A 17,993-nucleotide genomic window follows, 5' to 3' on the forward strand; every position below is an offset into this window, starting at 1 on the left:
ATTTCTTGGATGATCATACTATATTCCCCAGAGTATGGCCGCTGCATATTACAGATCACCTCCAAGCAGTCTGATGCTACGCATACCTTGTTCAGATTCAAGTCTTGGACAAGTGCGAGCGCCTCGCGACAGGCCAGTGCCTCCAAGATTGCAGGACTGCCAATATCGCTAATGGCTAGAGCCGAGGCTCCCAGGAACACTCCACTATCACTTCTACACACGGCTGAGACGGAACCTCCATTCCCGGTCTTTGAAGTAGCCGCGTCCACATTTACCTTGGCATATCCCCTTGGAGGAGGCAACCATTTTGGTACACCTCCAGATGGTATCCTCGGCTGTGCTCCCGCTGTAGATGACGGTGCTATGGCGAGATCATCTAGGAAACGCCGCACAAACATGAACGTGGATAGTGGACTCTGATGCTCACCATCATGAATTAATCTCCTTCTTGCGTACCATATTGCCCACATCGTTACTGCCATCTCCACAAAGTCCTCTTGCTTGAGTGAATTCATCATGGTGAAGAGCCACTGTTTGGCTGATGGTTCAGTAGTTTGCGACTGGGGACCGTGAAGTGGAGTGATACTGCCTGGGCTCTTCCTGGGCTCTTCGGTTCGGTTGGATGGTTCGTGTGCCCAGCCCATGGCTCAATTTCTTTTGGGAGTGAAGTAGGAGAATCTTTTGTATTATCCCCTCAAAAAAATTCTCTGTATTACAGCGCACGTGTATGTACACTTTCTCATACAGCTAGCACAGTGGCGCGAGGGGGACATTTTAGTTTTTTAAAGTGATCGAGAACTGATTTTGTTATTTATGAATATTCACATTTTGAATTCAGCGGTAGGAAATAATGCGTCTTTAATGGAAAATTTCGGTATGATCTTTGCTAAAAATAAGACGAATCAATATTAATTAACATTTCGGCAAAACATTAGCAAATCATATCAATACACACCACGTAATCATCAACACCAGTATCTATCAATCATCAACACAACAACATAATCGCACCAGCATTTTATCGAGCAGGTTAAGGGCGCACATTTCATACCGGGAGGTGCTGGGGTGCCGCGGGGGCGGTTGGCCGTCGAGCGCAGGCAAGGTCGAATGCGGAGTGGGCGGCATCTCAATAGCTGGGCGCGATCGGCGGCGAGGTCGAGCGTGCGGCGCGGTGGAGAGATTGGGGAAACTGTGTGTCGACGTGGGGAAACTACCTCGACGCATCGATTGAAATTTGCTTAAGGTAAAATAATAGCAGTGTGTCTGACAGACCTACGCTACCACTATTTGGCGTCCCACTATATTGTGATCCAAATTCATATACTAAAGGGAGGCTAACTTCTGACGAGCGGAGCGAGACCTGTCGCCGGGTAGGCTTGGACCGAGGACTAGAAAATTGTACCGTAAAAGACCTTATTACAAAACAAGTACAATCCCAACATGGAACATAACAATTCATCGGCGTAACTCCTCGGCGAAGGTCCGCCTCGGCAGAGACACGTGGGCCATCGGTGTAGAAGCGACCCTCGGCGTAGCCCTGTACGTATAGGCCCTCGGTGCAGGCCACGCCGTCCCGTCCGTTAACTTCAAATTTTTTGATTTTTTTCAATTTTTTTAATGTGTCATATGCATCATTTTAATTCTAAGTACACTTAATTTTAGGTTAAATTACCCCTCATAGTCGAACTTTTCACCCGGGTCACCCATCTTCCACCCCTAGCATGCTTAACATCTTGGTTCCTTCTAGTTGAGCTTCCATCTTCTTCACAAAACATTGTTTATAATACTACCATATCAATCCTATTAACCATTAGACCGTGATATCACAACTCTTTATTATTTGAATTTTAAAAATTATTTAAACAAACAACAATGGTTAAGTAATAATTATCTCTACGCAAGATGCAATTATTTTTTAAAAATATAAATATAAAATTCCGAATTTCTGGTAAAAACTAAAATCTTCACGCTTTTATTTTTCCATTTGGAATTTTGAGAATTTGGGTAAATCATGGTGAATTCGGATGTAATTTCTTCCCACGATCATTTTGATATATTATACATTTTTCCCTACCTCGTATGCAAAAGTTAATGCCATTTTACGTTTTTATAAACTTTTTTTGCAAAAAAAATTGAAATTCAAATTTGCTAATTTTTCCTAATAATAGGTTGTGTAACATACATGAATCTCGAAAGATTTTATTTTTGAATTTTTTTTATCGTTTTCTGTCATTGAGTTGAAACTTAAAAAGTCGATCCAAGTGCGTGGAGGGAAAAGAAGTTCAACCTCTACGCGTTGAGACACAGAAGGCGTAACCTTGACGCCGTTACGGCCTAACTTTGATTGGCTGCATGCATAGGCCTACGCCGACAACCCGCGATGTGCTGAGGATGGCCGTCGACGTATCGTTTCCTACACCGAAGGCCCTTTTGGCGGGCTGGTCTGATGGCCCATACGTCGACGGTGGCCGTTGACGTAGCGCGCCATTCCAGTAGTGCTTATATTGTGACCTCAAACATATCATGCTTCGTGAATCGCGACATATGTTCTCACTAGACTCCTTTCATGGCTGCTATTGGGTTCATATGATGCAGGAGCTGTGCTGTTGTTTGTAATGGCATTTTCCTTTTCTTTGCTTTTACAGACAACCCCCGAAAGATCTCTTGGAGAGAAAAAAAAAATGAAAAAACCGAGACAACATCTGAGAAATGGGCCTTGCACTACTAGGAAAAGGCTTATTGCCGGCGCACCAAAATGGGCTATTGCCGGCGCACCAAGAGCCCGCCGGTGCGAACGCGCCGGTGATAATAGCTTATTGCCGGCGCACCAGTCGGTGCGCCGGCGGTATCTCGCGTTATCCCCGGCGCACCTGTCTAGTTCGCCGACGGTAAGTTATACAAGAAAACAAAAAAAATTCAAATCTAGATCCAGATCTAGATCTAGATCTAGATCTAGATCTAGCTAGTCAACCGTGGTTGTCGTCTATGCGCCAGTGTAGGAGGTGCATGAGGTGCATGAGGATGCTGGAAGCTCCCAAGATTGGCGGGCCGGTGTAGGAGGAGGAGGAGTAGGCCGGAGGAGGAGGAGTAGGCCGGAGGTGGAGGAGCCCGGAGGAGGTGGAGGATGCCGAAGGATGCCGGAGGTGGTGGAGGTGGCCGACGGTGATGGGGGAGGCCGGAGATGTTGGAGGAGGCCGGAGGACGTCGAGGAGGCTGGAGGTGGTGGAGGAGGTCGGAGGACGTCGTGGCCGTCGGTGGAGGAGGAGGATGAGTAGGTCGCCGGAGTAGCTCGCCGCCGCGAAGCTCGGTATAGAGAAGGAGGAGCGAGGAGATGGAGGAGGAGGAGGAGGAGGAGGAGGAGGAGGAGGAGGAGGAAAAGAGAAGGGGAAAGTGAGCACCGCGGGTTGGGTTGTGCCTATATAGCACTCCTTACCGCCGGCGCACCAAGTAGGGTGGTGCGCCGGGGCTATTTTTTTCTTTTTTTTCACCCAAATCTTAAATGCTGAAAAAGTCCTGTTTCTGTTTTGAAATTGACGAATCCATTTTTTCTCCAAACGGCCGTAGGCGGTTGAATTCGAGTAGGAAATTTCGAGTAGATCGATTTTGATATAAAAAAGTTTTTCATCGGAGGTCGTATGCAACCGAAATCCCGTTTTACCGAAAGATGATGCCATTTTGCATAATACATCGAAATTCAAATTTTCAAATTTTCCCTAAAACTAGATCACATATTACATGGGCATTTCAAAGGATTTTATTTTTTGAATTTTCTATCATTTTCTATTATTTTTCGAAAACTGAAAAGGCGATTCCCGGGGGGGGTGGAGAGAAAAATCTAGGCAACTTACCCCCGGCGCACCTCTATGGTGGTGCGCTGGTGGTAAATTGTCTACCACCGGCGCACCACCATAGAGGTGCGCCGGGGGTAAGGTGCCCGAGAATTTTTGGGGCGGCCGGATCTCTTCGAATTTTATCCCCGGCGCACTAATTTTTTTTGTGCGCCGGCAGTATAGCTCCATCGCCGGCGCGGCGGAAAAGGGGTGCGCCGGCAACACTTTCCACCGGCGCACGTGCAAGGTGGTGCGCCGGCACATATTGCCTCCACCTATAGGCGTTTTCCTAGTAGTGTTGTGGGCGGAAACAAATGCAGAAAACGTTCACGTTGTCGCACACTTTAATAGTTACGTAGTATGTTAATTGGTGTTGGTGGGCTAAAAACAGAGAGAATCCAGTGGCACATGAAGTCCATCTCGCGAGCTGCCGCGCCCTATATATCTCAGCTACAGAAACCAAAAGCTACTACTCCTAGTCTCCTACTACAATGCATGCTCCAGCCGCAACACAGACGAACAAAAGCAAAGAATTCATCAGTCTTAAAACGAGTCAGCTGACAGGAGAAAAACAAATGTTAAACCAGAGTGCCTAGACGTGGACTGGAGACTGGCGGAATAGCCGTATAATGTAGTATGGTCACCACCGGTAAAACGGCGCCGGCGCCGGCACCTCCATCCAGCTTTTCTCCCTAGCAAGCAAGTAGGTAGAACTTGTGGCATTCTTACTCGATGATGAAGCCTCTGCCTCGCTCTCCCTCCCCGTACGTAGACTGCAGCATGGCGATGGTGCTGCAGAAGCGAGATCGGGATTAAGCATGCCTCGGGTCGGGCATGGCCCATGCATGCATGGTTGCCAGCAGTCTGCAGAATCGATCAGCAAGCACTCGCGGCGGCGCCGGCAACTGAAGTACTGAACTGCCAGTGACGCAGGTCTTGGGAGAAGCCGCTGCGTTCCAATGAATGATGTCCCAAGAAAGCTGGGATCGATGATCGACAGAGTCGCTGGACGAGAGACTCGGTCGGACGGACTGCGTGGCCCGCGCGCGCTAGGAGACTTGGGGTGTGTTTGGTGGCCTGAGTCAACTCAGAAAATCTGTACTCATCCCACTTCTACCACCTGAGATAGTGTTTGTTAGGTCGGGTCGTCGCACAGAGCTTAGCCCACCTCATACAAATATAGGCTCTCAGCCTGGCCGGGTTGTGAAGCTCAAATCGAGCTTCACAACCCAGCTTGGCCGAGTTCGTCCCGCAACTCTCTCCCGTGGCCCGCAACGCACCCCCCAGACCCCAGCCCGACTTGTCATTTCCCCCCCAAATCCCTCCCGCACCCGCTCCCTCCGCTGCGCCTCTCCTCTGGCCGCCGGCCGCCTCTGCCCCACCATGGTTGTCGGGCGCCGCCGTCCCTCCCCATGGCCGTCGGCTGGCTGCGACCCCCGCATGGCCGCCTCTCCCCTGGCGCGCGGCCTCTCCCTGGTCGCCCTTTGCCCCGTGCGGGCCAACGCCTCTCCCTGGACGCCCCTTTCCCCGAGCGGGCTGCTGCCTCTCCTCGGATGCTCGCCGGCGACCGACGGCCGGGAACCGGACATCCTCGACGAGGCCGACCGCCCACCATCGTGCAGTGCCTCCAATGGTCGCCGCCCCTCCCCACTTCGCCGCCGGTAGAGAAGCCCCAATGGCAATGGACCTGATTGCTTTTCTCTTTCTATGTTTGAGGGCCTTTTGCCAAAAAAACAGGACTAATTTGTAAAACTTCTATGATACATGCTCACCTCAGCAGGAATGGCACCAAACAACATCTCATATGAGCATAGCTCAACACATCCGTGGGTGCCAAACATGTGATGTATCTCAACTCAACTTAGCTAGGATCAACATGTATGATAAGAGAGATACATTCTGAGTTGCCCCGGGCTACCAAACACACCCTTGGTCTTTGGACTGCGTCCATTCTCGTGCTGCTACGTGTCCCTATGTACATGCGGTTCAGACAGACGCACCGTCACCGGCCGGCGATTATGTTCCATCCTCGCCCCTTGCCGGATAGATATACTGCTGCCCGAGCTAGCACCATGTACTTCTTGTTTTCATTTCCTTGATGATAGGCTCATTAGAGCTGCGTTACTGATAAATAACTTCAGAAAATTGAACACGAAATCCGTCGTAGTCTAGGTGGTTAGGATACTCGGCTCTCACCCGAGAGACCCGGGTTCAAGTCCCGGCGACGGAATCCATTTTTTTGTTCTTTGTTTCGTCGTGCTTTTAGTTTCGTTTTCTGCCTGATGCTCTGCGTCCGCTGCTCCGGTCACCTCGTCCGATCCGTTTCCTCCATGCGGACGCCTCCCTCTCCCGCCGCCGGCATCTCGGCACGGGCGATGTTGGCTTCCGGTGGACGCGCACGTGACCATGACCGACTGTTCCGGCCCGGCACACACGACCGGCAAAATCCATGCCGCTGGCCAAACCACGTCGTGCAGATGCACGAGGTTACCGAAATCAAGCGAGCCGATCGTACTCAAGTGCCAAGCCCGCCGCTCTTGCTGCCGTTGCGGGCGATTTACACAAAAATAACCCAAAAGTGGAAGAAAAGCACAGACTAACCCTCCGGCGAAACTATTTCACCAATCTAACCCTTTTGTGTGGCGCTCCTACCACGGGCGCCACACATGCCCATGTGGCTCCCCTGCTGCCGGCGCTACACACCCAGCCGACGTGCCCCCCTCGACGCTGAGCTGGTGCGCCCGTCCGACGTGGCGGCATGTGTGGCGCCCTCCCAACGGCGCCACACATGCACTTGTAACCCCCAAAACATACCGTGAGACGGTTCCTCGCGGGACTTAGCCGTTTTGCGAGGCTCGATGTGTGGCGCCGATGACACGGGCGCCACACTAGCATGTGTGGCGCCGATGCCACGGCGCCACACATAGAGGCTCGCGAAAGCGGCTAAGGACTTATCGTCCGAGCCCCGGATGTTTTCGACCCAATGGTTCATATAAGTTGGCATGTGTGGCGCCGATGCCACGGGCGCCACACTAGCACTTGTGGCGCCGGTGGGAAGGGCGCCACACATGGACTTGTGTTGAAAACATGAAAAATCCTACCAAACTCCAACGATTACGAGTACAACATTGGACACAAGAAGTAGCAATTTCATGACATACACATATAACACTTCATAGGTCACATTGTAGCACGTAGATTCAAACAACAAGTAGCATTACGGACCATGGTTCGAAATGACATAGGGTTCACAAATCGATACTTATGAATATAGAGTTCACAACAACACGTAGCACATCCTAGTAGCGTCCTCGACGTGCCGTCCTCGTGGGGCTGCTTCCGGACGGCCATCCTCTTCGTCCGCTGCCTTGGCTGCTCCTGCTGCTTGCTTGCTCCTGTCTGCTCCTCCTCCTCCTCCTCCTCCTCCTCCTCCTCCTCCTCCTCCTCCTCGAAGAGAACGGCTCGTCGTTCCTCATCCTCGACATAGGCCGATCTCCGCGGCGGCCCGTCATCCTCCTCGGTGACAACCTTCTTTCCTCGGTTGACATAATCTTCCGGAGTGTACTCGGTTTGGAGCCTTGCCCCTTGGCTTCAACTGGTAAGGCGACCGTTGCTTGGAGGTACGCTTCGGAAGTACGCCTTGACTCGAGATTAGGTCGTCCTCGGGAGGAATCTGCACAAACATGAACACATGAGATTACAAAAGTTGAAATTAGTAAGAACATGTTTCACGAGCAACAAAATAGTCCATACATGTTCTTCAGAAGAGGAGGATGTAGGGATTTCGCCTTCGCGGCAACCTAGCAAGTTCGCTAACCGCCGCATCTTTCGTGCAGTGTTCTGCGTCATGGAACTCACGGTTACAAAGCCACCAGAACATAATAGTGTACATCATCACCTGCCGGTAGAGGTATGCAAGTGCCGCTGTTCCCCAACTCCACCGGTCGTCCAACACCGTAAGCGCCTTCAGCCAACACCAATGGGCCAGCTTACCCCCACTGTCAGGAAAGAGAGTCCCGGAAATCATGTACCATAAGTACACGCGGGCGTACGTCCTCCGAGTGTCCTCGTCGGCCTCTATGGGGCATTCCGCAAAGTTAGTTCCGATCCAAGAGAAAGACGCGCCGGCGGGAACTCTCCCCTTTGGATTTTACGGCGGCGGAGGAGCCCCGCCAATAAGCCCCCGCATCTGCCGGCGCCACCCATCGAAGGCCGTGTTCATACACGAGTGGCTCGCCACCGAATAGGTAGTGCAAGGATCATGGAAACATCCTGCAGAGTAGGGGCCATCTCGCCGGCCCTCAAGTGGAAGGTGTGAGTCTCCGGCCTCCACCGGTCGACAAGGGCGGTGAGTGCCGAGGGGTTCATGTGTGGCCCCCACGGCTTACAAGGGATATGAACGGCATAAGACCGGTAGGCCGGATGAACTCCGTGTACCTCTCGTCATAAGGTATATCCGGTGTGCCATGGTAACGAATCTTCAAAGGGTGAAGATCCGTTCCCCTCTCCGTCATATGAACGGCCCGGTGCTCCTCGTCGTACTCTTCATCCGGAAGAGAAAGAAGAAAGAGAGGGTCGAGGCTGGGGCGCGGCGCGCGGCGCCACACTTAAGTGGATGTGTGGCGCCCGTGGCATCGGCGCCACACATGCTAGTGTGGCGCCCGTGTCATCGGCGCCACACATCGAGCCTCGCAAAACGGCTAAGTCCCAGAGGAACTGTCTCACAGTATGTTTTGGGGGATTACAAGTGCATGTGTGGCGCCGTTGGGAGGGGCGCCACACATGCTGCCACGTCGGACGGGCGCACCAGCTCAGCGTCGGGGGGGCCACGTCGGCTGGGTGTGTGGCGCCGGCAGCAGGGGAGCCACATGGGCATGTGTGGCGCCCGTGGGAGGGGCGCCACACAAAAGTGTTAGATTGGTGAAATAGTTTCGCCAGAGGGTCAGTCTGTGCTTTTCTTCCACTTTTGGGTTATTTTTGTGTAAATCCCGCCGTTGCGGCCCGGCGCCGACATCTCACGAGGGGACCGCCCAGGACGGGGCTACTTCATAGGTATCCGACGAGGAAACCGGCCGGACCCACCTCACGAGGCGAGGACGGACAGTCCTTGTTGGAAGCATTCAACACTGGCGTACGTACTACGGTGTACGGTGTACCTGCGCGCGCGTACATCGTGTGCGCACACAAATGGAACAGGTGGTACGCCATACCAAGAACGAGTAGCTCAAATCTGCACTCGGAGCATATTGACGGTTTAAATGATGCACAGAAATAACCACGAGTGCATGAGATTCTGTATGCTACATACTGGACTGTCCCTGTGTGATGAACCGCATCGGTAGGCCATTCTTTTCGCTCAACGAACAGCGGTATACTCCTAGGCTGGTCATAGTGCATAGTAACTTCAACTAGTAACATGCGTATGACACTAGTTTATGTTACTACCCTCGTAGTGCATAGTAACATCAAGTTAGTACTCCATTAATTGGCTTGTAGACTCATTGTGTCTTGAAATGTGTGATGTTACAGTAAGAGCAAGTACAATAGAGTCCAGTCAGCTGACTATAAGACATTAAATAATATATTTTAGATGAGTTGGAGGAGAGAGAAGAGGAGAGAGAAGGGAGGTGGTGCTACTATCGCAATAGCCAGCTCTTGCACGTGCTCCTAGGCACCTTGTGAGAGTGAAATGTGGACCATATATTAGTAAAGTACTACATTCTTATAGCCAACTATTGTACATGTTAGCTATATGATGACTAAAAATGATATGACATCTTGTTAATAGTCAACAGTTGGCTATACTATTGGAATTGCTCTAACTAGCTATGTTATTCTATCCCCCTCTCTCTTTATTAACTCAGTGCCACATAAGCAATTTTGCTGAGTTGGCTCCTAAGTTACTACTGAAGTTACTTGCACTATGAGTAGTCGTATAGAATAGAAGTAGCTTTGTACTAGTACCTCCGCTTCAAAAAGCAAGGTGTGTATTTTTAGTCAAACAGTCAAAGCATATTAAGTTTGTCTAAAACTTTATACTAAAATAACACTATTTGAAATAGTGAATGAATACCCTACGAAAATACAACTTGTATTGGACCTATTTATATAGATCTGGTATTCCACATGCTCCTACTTTTTTTCTCTGTACGTAGCTAAACTTAAACAATATTAACTTTTGACTTAATTTATACGCATTGTTTCGTGAAATGGAGGTACTACGGTGTACCATGATATGTGAGAGCATCTCCGGTGGCCTATAGTAAATGGACGCAAATTGACCATTTGCGTTTGCACGGTCAAAATTTGGGTCTGAGCCTAGTAATCCGACATAAACTGACCGGGCTATCCGCTGAGACGTATTCCTGGTCCAAATTTGGGCCACGAACGCCCGCGCGGCCATAGCGTGATCAGCTCGCGTGACCTATCTTGCCCCGCCAGCCAGGGACAATGACCAACATACCAAAATCGTGCCCCTCCTCTTCTTTCCAGCCCTAGGGCGACACCGCCACCCCGCCGCCACCCCGCTGCCACCTGCTACGCCTAGCCGTAGTATCCAAGTTCTGTTCGGGCCACGACTCGCCGAAGTAGACGCTCGGTGTCGGGGCAGGGGAGAGCCCTTGCCCGCATTGCTTGCATTCTTGTTGGCCGGCCATAAGGTCGGAGCCTCCACCGGCCGAGACCTATTCGATAAAGTTCGTAGTATGATACCGACGAACTGTCCAACCATTTGTGTTAACTATGCTGGCCATCTATCCATTGTTTTTGCTCTGCAGATGGACCTCATGCAGTCACTCAAGATGCTCCGCAGGGAAGTGGTGGACACCTCGTCTCATCTCATTTTATTAATTTATTATAAACGATGCTCTTTTATTTTTCATGCATGGCAATGCAGGTAAACTTTATTATTTGTATTGATGTAATAAATTTTATTAAACATCACACTGAAACATTTATTGTTTACATATCTATGTGCCAATTTGGTGAGAATAGGGTGAGAAAAAAAATGTAAAAATGCCCATGGCGGGGGAAAATGTGTCGGGCCGCTGGGCTACGCGACACAAACGGTCAACTGTGGCCGGGCAAGCAATTTGCTATCCATGACCGATTCCAAACGAATGTAGATGTACAGAGATGCCCTGAAGTCTGAGATTTCAATCGCGTCATCTTTTCCTGAACAATATCCAGCCCTTGCCGTAAACAAACTGGTGCCGGGTGAACTGACTGCCCAAAAGCACGAATGAATGACTGATGCTATACCTAACCCCATACGTACGAATCTAGGCTGCAGTAGGCTGGACACCACCGGCGTGCCTACACTGGTGCTCACTTTCTCGGCAGGACGGCCGCAGGTCCACTGCCCCCTGTCTGCTGGACGGCCTCCCACCCGGCTCTGCCCAATCATCTTCCATTATTCGTGTTTCCTCGTCGGTCGCCTCGCACTAGCCACCTGATCGTTTTATATTGGGACGTGAATCGCAAGTCGTGAGATAAGTTCTACTAGGAGTGGCGTACGGTTGACTCAGATGTCGCATCTGTTTAAGGAGTACGACAGCACTGGTCGACAGATACAGTTGGTTCCGCGACATTTTGACGCCTCGTGCCATTCTGGATATGGGCAACGCGTCACTTCTGCGAAGTGGGCAGTTCGGACGTGATGAACAACACCTACGCAGAGAGAGGCACGGGAGAAAGTTTAAGCAGAGAAGCCGGCGTACAAAAGGACGAACGCAAGGAGCATGCAGCGATCGACATTCTTCTTTGAGGTCCACATACAAACAAAAAACGGTTTTGCTATGTCTCAGTCACTTTTCTTTGAACTACAATTGCACTTTTCTAAGTTGACTGAGACTTAAGAAAATCTCAGTTAACTAAGACATAGACACACCCAACAAAAAAAAAGGGAAGATTGCAGCGCTCACCAACGAAATCTCCGGCAACCACCCAGCTGAATCGTCGTGTGAACAAACTCGTCATATAATAGGTCTGATGTGCGTATATACCTGAGAAAAAAATATTTGGGTGCAATGCAACGTCAGCCTGCAGGGATAATCAATCAGTCCTAGCAGTAGACAGCTGCAAGCCTGCAATGCTGCGGAAAGCTGGACTGCAAAGCTAGTTGCGCTGTAGATGTCACGCTCCTGGGACACCGATCGTGGGCGTGGCCCCACTCTCTCAGTATGCGGGTGGCACGCACGCATCATTTCATTTTACTCCCTCGATGGCAGGCTCCACTCTTGTCAGGTTGCAACACACCTTTCCCGTAGGTAGAGAGAGACTGGCTCGTCGGTCAGACATTTTTTTATGCTCAGGTGTATTTTTTTAGTGGGATCTGAGATTGCTGACCACATTTTCACGTGATCGAATTGCTTAGTCGGTGGTCAAAGTGCACATCGTAAAAAAATGCCAATGTTACAGCTCATCATCTGCGATTATTTTTTCCCTGATTGTCAAACACGAAAATGCAGGCGATTTGCACAAAAATAACCCAAAACTGAAAGAAAAGCACAGACTGACCCTCCGGCGAAACTATTTCACGGATCTAACCCTTTTGTGTGGCGCCCCTCTCATGGGCGCCACACATGCCCATGTGGCGCCCTGGCGCTGGCGCCACAGACCCATCCGACGTGGCCAGTCGACGCTAAGCTGGTGACCCCGATCCGACGTGGCAGCACGTGTGGCGCCTTTCCCGCCGGCGCCACACTTTGAAAGTGTGGCGCCCCTGGCAAGGGCGCCACACATCCACTTAAGTTTCGGCCGCGCGCCCAGCCCAGCTCGACCCTTCTTCTTTCTTTCTTCCCTTCGCTCCAAGAACAGGCGGCCGGCTCTCTCTCTCTCCCTCTCCCCCCACCAAATCCACCACCAAACCTTCAGATCTGTGCGTGGAGATCGTTCCCAACTCGTTCCTTGAGGTAATCTCCTCCGTTCCCCCTCTTTTCATCCATTGATTTTGTGTATTTGCTCCAATCTATATGTGAAACCCTAGATGTGGATTTGATTGATTTGAGGGTGGAGATGGATTTGGTTGGATGTTAGGGTTGTTGAAGTAGGAGAAATGGTAGTGTGCTAGTTTGTATGGGTAGATTATGTTGATTATGGTAACTAATGAACACATGTGTGTATGTGTTGTTCCCATTATGCTAGGGGATGGAAAGAATTGTTCATGTTCATCATGTGGAGAAGGATGCTTTCTTGAAGGGAAACATAGAGCCGGACCCGGAAGAGGTTGACTTGGTGTTTGACGTTAGCCCTAGCTTTGAGGAGGTGGTAGCACAAGTTAGGGTTGAGTTGAATTGGAATGAGCCAAATGATGGTGTTGAGCTAGAGGGAAGGCATAATGTGGGATTTGGAATGCACACCCGTTGGAAGATAATGCGTATCAACTCCGAGCAACGTTGGTCCATTTACAAGGAGACGGTGGCCGGGTCACAAGATAAGGCTTTGGAGTTGTTTGCAACCAAGACGGTTGATGCTCGTATCGAGCTTGACCTTAACCGGCCCTCCTCCACCGTTCGAGAGAGGACTCCTCCACCCATGAGCCAAGAAGAGGCCACCCAATCTCCCATTGTCCAATCTCCCATTGCCCAACAACCTCCGTTGGATAATGAGTATGACGAGCATGACGATGGTGATGATGGTTTCGAGATGAATGGCAACAATATCGGTGATTTGGATAAATATTGGACGCAAGAGGAGATGGACCACTCCATTCCTTATTCCCGATGCTATGCGTCGGACTCGGATGATGATGGACCCGAAGAGGAGGTTGACGAGGATGGCTTCACGGCTAAGGAAGCCGAAAGAGCCGAGATCTTCAAGAAGGTAACCGGACGGGATATCCGGGCACCATTGTTCCGTGATGTTAGTCTTGCGGATGGAGCCGTGGTTGATGGTGGCAAAATTTACTTCTTGGAGCTAGGCCACTATCCAAGAGAGATGTGGATGGTAGGACGGCTATGATCTCTAAAGGGCTAACGTTTGATACCTTCTTGGAATTGAAGATATGGTTGAAGGAGTTCTCCATTAAGCATCATCGCCCTTACCTCGTTGTTCACTCGGACTTGAAGAAGCGGTACACGCTAAAATGTGTGAATAAAAGGTGCCCATGGGTTGTCCGTGCACGACCTTTCAAAAAGGGCCCTCTTGGCACATAACAAGTTGTGTAGCCACTCACATGTGCCGGGGGCCGAAGCTTGATGGCAAGGATGCGCAGCCGGACCACCGTCAACTCACATCCGAGTTCATTGCATACAAGCTCTCGGCGGAGATCTCATCACTTCCTATAATGAGCATTAGGTCCGTGCAAGATACGGTTAAATCCCGGTTTGCCTACAACGTCAAGTACGGGAAGGCATGGAAGGCCAAACAAGCCGCATTCAAGATGTTGTACGGTGATTGAGAGGAAGCATACAACCGTGTCCCTAGGTTGTTGTTAGCGATGGCCGCAACTAACCCGGGCATGGTGCATGTGGTGGAGCCTTCCGCAACCAAAATGACATTGCATGATGGTAAAAGAGTGAGGGTATTTCACCGTGCATTTTGGTCATTCGAGCACTGCACGAGCTGCCAACTTGAGCAAATTGCGAGGGAGAGGGCCAATAGGATGCACCTAGAGGAGGTGGCTAGGGAGGCTGAACGCATCAAGGAGGAGAGAGCTCAAGCGGAAGCTGCAAAGACGGAGGAGCGCCACCACTTCTTCGATTCGGTCGTTCAGTTGGCTCGTGACTTAAGGGAGAAGGAAGAATTGGCTGAAGAATCTAAGAAGAAGAAGGCAAGGGGGGAGGGAGCCTTTGCCACGCGGTGATGTCCCTTTGGCTATGTTCTTGTTGTCGAACCTTTATGTTGTGTGAACCTTGATCTTCTCGAACCTTCGTGTCGTTGAACCTTATTGTAATTGAAACCTTGATGTCGTCGAACCTTATTTGTCATTTGAACCATTATGCTTGTGTCAATGTGTCGTACATATTCGGTGCAATGTTCTTGTTGTCAAAACTGTTGGAATATGGTAGGATTTTTCATGGTTTTAACACAAGTCAATGTGTGGCGCCCTTCCCACTGGCGCCACACATGCTAGTGTGGCGCCCGTGGCATCGGCGCCACACATGCCAACTTATATGAACTATTGGGTCGAAAACATCCAGGGGCTCCGGACGATAAGTCCTTAGCCGTTTTGGCGAGGCTCTTTGTGTGGCGCCCGCGGCATCGGCGCCACACATGCTTGTGTGGCGCCCGTGGCATCGGCGCCACACAAAGGGCCTCGCCAAAACGGCTAAGTCCCAGACGATTTGTCTTACAATATGTTTTGGGCAATTACATATCGATGTGTGGCGCCCGCGGCTTCGGCGCCACACATTGCAGTGTGGCGCCAATGGGAAGGGCGCCACACATTGAGCCTCGCCAAAACGGCTAAGTCCCAGACGATTTGTCTTACAGTATGTGTTGGGCAATTACATATCGATGTGTGGCGCCGATGGGAGGGGCGCCACACATTGCAGTGTGGCGCCAGTGGGAAGGGCGCCACACATTGACTTGTGTTAAAACATGAAAAATCCTACTATATTCCAACAAAAATGCCATCATGTCAAAAGCTATGTCATACACACATCATATCAACAGCCATTTCGTACACACATCATAGACATAACATCATCATACCTAACATCGTAGCACATAGTTTCATACAATTTAAGATAGAATTCAAACAACACGAAGCAACGAAGATAGAGTTGGCAACACTATAAGTTCTAACTATCGGTGTCCGAGCCGGATTCGCCGGTGTGGTAGTGCACGCGGCAGGCGGTGTCGTCGAACACCTTGACGATCATCTCGCCGTCCCCTTCGTACAGGAAGGTGAGCTGGCAGCCGGGCTCGAGGTGGAGGTCACGGGCGAACTTGTCCCACCCCGTGTGCAGGTACATCTTGCCCTGCCCGTCGAACAGGACCTCCACGGACCAGCGGCGAGAGTTGCATCTAGCCTCCCGTAGCCGCAAGTGCGCGGGCTCGACGCCGTCGACGAACTCGGCGAACTTGTCTGGTAGCCGCTTGATGCCGAGTGGGTCGTCGTCGATGCGGAGGAGGAACTCGAAGCAGCGTTCCTCATGCGAAGACGAGGAGGATGCAGGTGACGGTGACCGTGGGGCCCTTGCTGCTCCACCGCGGCGGCCCCTTCCCCGGCCCCGGGGGCGCCCAGGACCACGGCCTCGACCGCCTCGCCGGCCACCAGGACCGGCCATCCTACGTGTTTACATGTTTGAACCATATTATGACCCATTCCACTAACAAATATGAGTTACTCCATCACAAATACTAGACATACATGTGGGTTCATACACATACATACACATACATACATAGAGTTCATACACATACATGTGAAATTTCATATGTAGGTTTCTACAAATCTATGGTTCAAACACATGCATACATGAGGCTACCATCTCCAACACAAACAATACAATATAGAGTGCACAAAAGAAAAAAAACATGTCTAGGGTTCATGTCCAAATCTAGCCCGATCTATGAAATTAGTGGATGAATGGAGAAGATTCGAAGGAGATTACCTTGAGAAATGGATGGGGAACGATCTCCACGGACAGATCTGCTGATTTGGTGGTGGAATTGGTGGGGGAGAGGGAGGAGAGAGAGAACCGGGCGCCACAGGGGAGAGAAGAGGAGAAGAGGAAGAAAGAAAGAAGAAGGGTTGGGCTGGGCTGGGCGCGCGGCCGAAACTTAAGTGGATGTGTGGCGCCCTTGCTAGGGGCGCCAAAGTGTGGCGCCTCGCCACACGTGCTGCCACGTCGGATCGGGGTCACTAGCTCAGCGTCGACTGGCCACGTCGGATGGGTCTGTGGCGCCAGCGTCAGGGGCGCCACATGGGCATGTGTGGCGCCCATGAGAGGGGCGCCACACAAAAGGGTTAGATCCGTGAAATAGTTTCGCCGAAGGGTCAGTCTGTGCTTTTCTTTCAGTTTTGGGTTATTTTTGTGCAAATCGCCCGAAAATGCATCTTACAATGACGTGTCGTGTCGGGTTGTTCGTAAACCCCTTTCTTGGCTCCACTGAGTTAAAAAATTATTCGTTTGGTTTTTCGCGATTTATGCTTGTATAACTTTAAAGAAGCGTCGGGATCAGGAGGAACGTCCAAATCCAGTGTTTTCACTTGAACCGGCTCTCGAGAGCGAAAAGAGGAGCAACGTACGCAGTGCGCAAGTGCGATGATGGCGGTAGGCGATAAATTGGCTCAACGATTCGGCACAAGATGTAGCCTCATCGTCTCTTTACTGAGTCACCCCCAGTGAAGAACAAATCCATCTCACTTTTCCTCTCGGGCCACCACGGCAACGGTGATTTATACCTACAACAACAGCTACTTCAACTCCGAATATCTTCGACACCAGTTATTCCAACTTCACATATCCAGCTACGCCGACTTGACATCTCTCCAGCATCGGCTCAATCAACCAACTATTGTACTAAGGTGCATGCTACACCCTTATATTCAACAACATTGTTGAAGATCTTACACTTGTCTCCCACCGGTGCATTGAGGACGTCAAGCTCTGGGAAAATTAAAACCCGCTTGTAATGCTCTATAAACCTTGCCCGGATGATTTATAAAGTTGTTCAGGTAGCCTAGGTAAAAGATAAAAGGTAAAATGCATCTTCTAACACGTCAACCCACCCCAGATCATATTTTAGAGCGAAGGAACCCCGTACAGCCCCCGTAGACACGCCCAACTCCCACACGTCGATACGAGAAGAAGAAGGCAGGAGCCCGAGCACGAGGGCGCGGAGTCATTCCCAAGCTAGTCCCCATCTCCCCGATCTCCAGGCCACTATACACGACCAATACCCCAAAAAAGCCCCGAAACAAAAAGGAGAAAATCGAACTCAGAGTTAAAGGCGCTCCTCCTCCTCCGTTTTCCCAACTCCCCAATTGTCTTGTCACCCGGCCTCGCCTCACAGTTTTCGCACTCTTCCACGCAGATCAAATCTCAGCAGCAGCACCAGTAGCAGGAGTAGCTACCACTCCAATACTATAATCCGATCGGATCACCAGTTCCCTAACCACCCATAGCGCTGCTGAATCGCGCTCCACTTCACTCCGCTCTCTCCCTCCCCGTACCACTGCAGCGCCACCGACATCGCCGCCGGCGAGCTAGA

The 17,993-nt window shown here is 50.7% G+C and overlaps 1 non-coding gene across 1 annotated transcript; it reads left to right on the forward strand.

The window, feature by feature from the left end:
- The first annotated feature begins 5,987 nt into the window (after positions 1–5,987).
- TRNAE-CUC lies at positions 5,988–6,060 on the forward strand. The gene has a single exon. It is a non-coding gene; the product is annotated as a tRNA-Glu (tRNA).
- Positions 6,061–17,993: the final 11,933 nt, after the last annotated feature.

Source organism: Lolium rigidum, chromosome 6 (assembly GCF_022539505.1).
Source record: "Lolium rigidum isolate FL_2022 chromosome 6, APGP_CSIRO_Lrig_0.1, whole genome shotgun sequence".
In the NCBI taxonomy this organism is placed as follows: Eukaryota; Viridiplantae; Streptophyta; class Magnoliopsida; order Poales; family Poaceae; genus Lolium; species Lolium rigidum.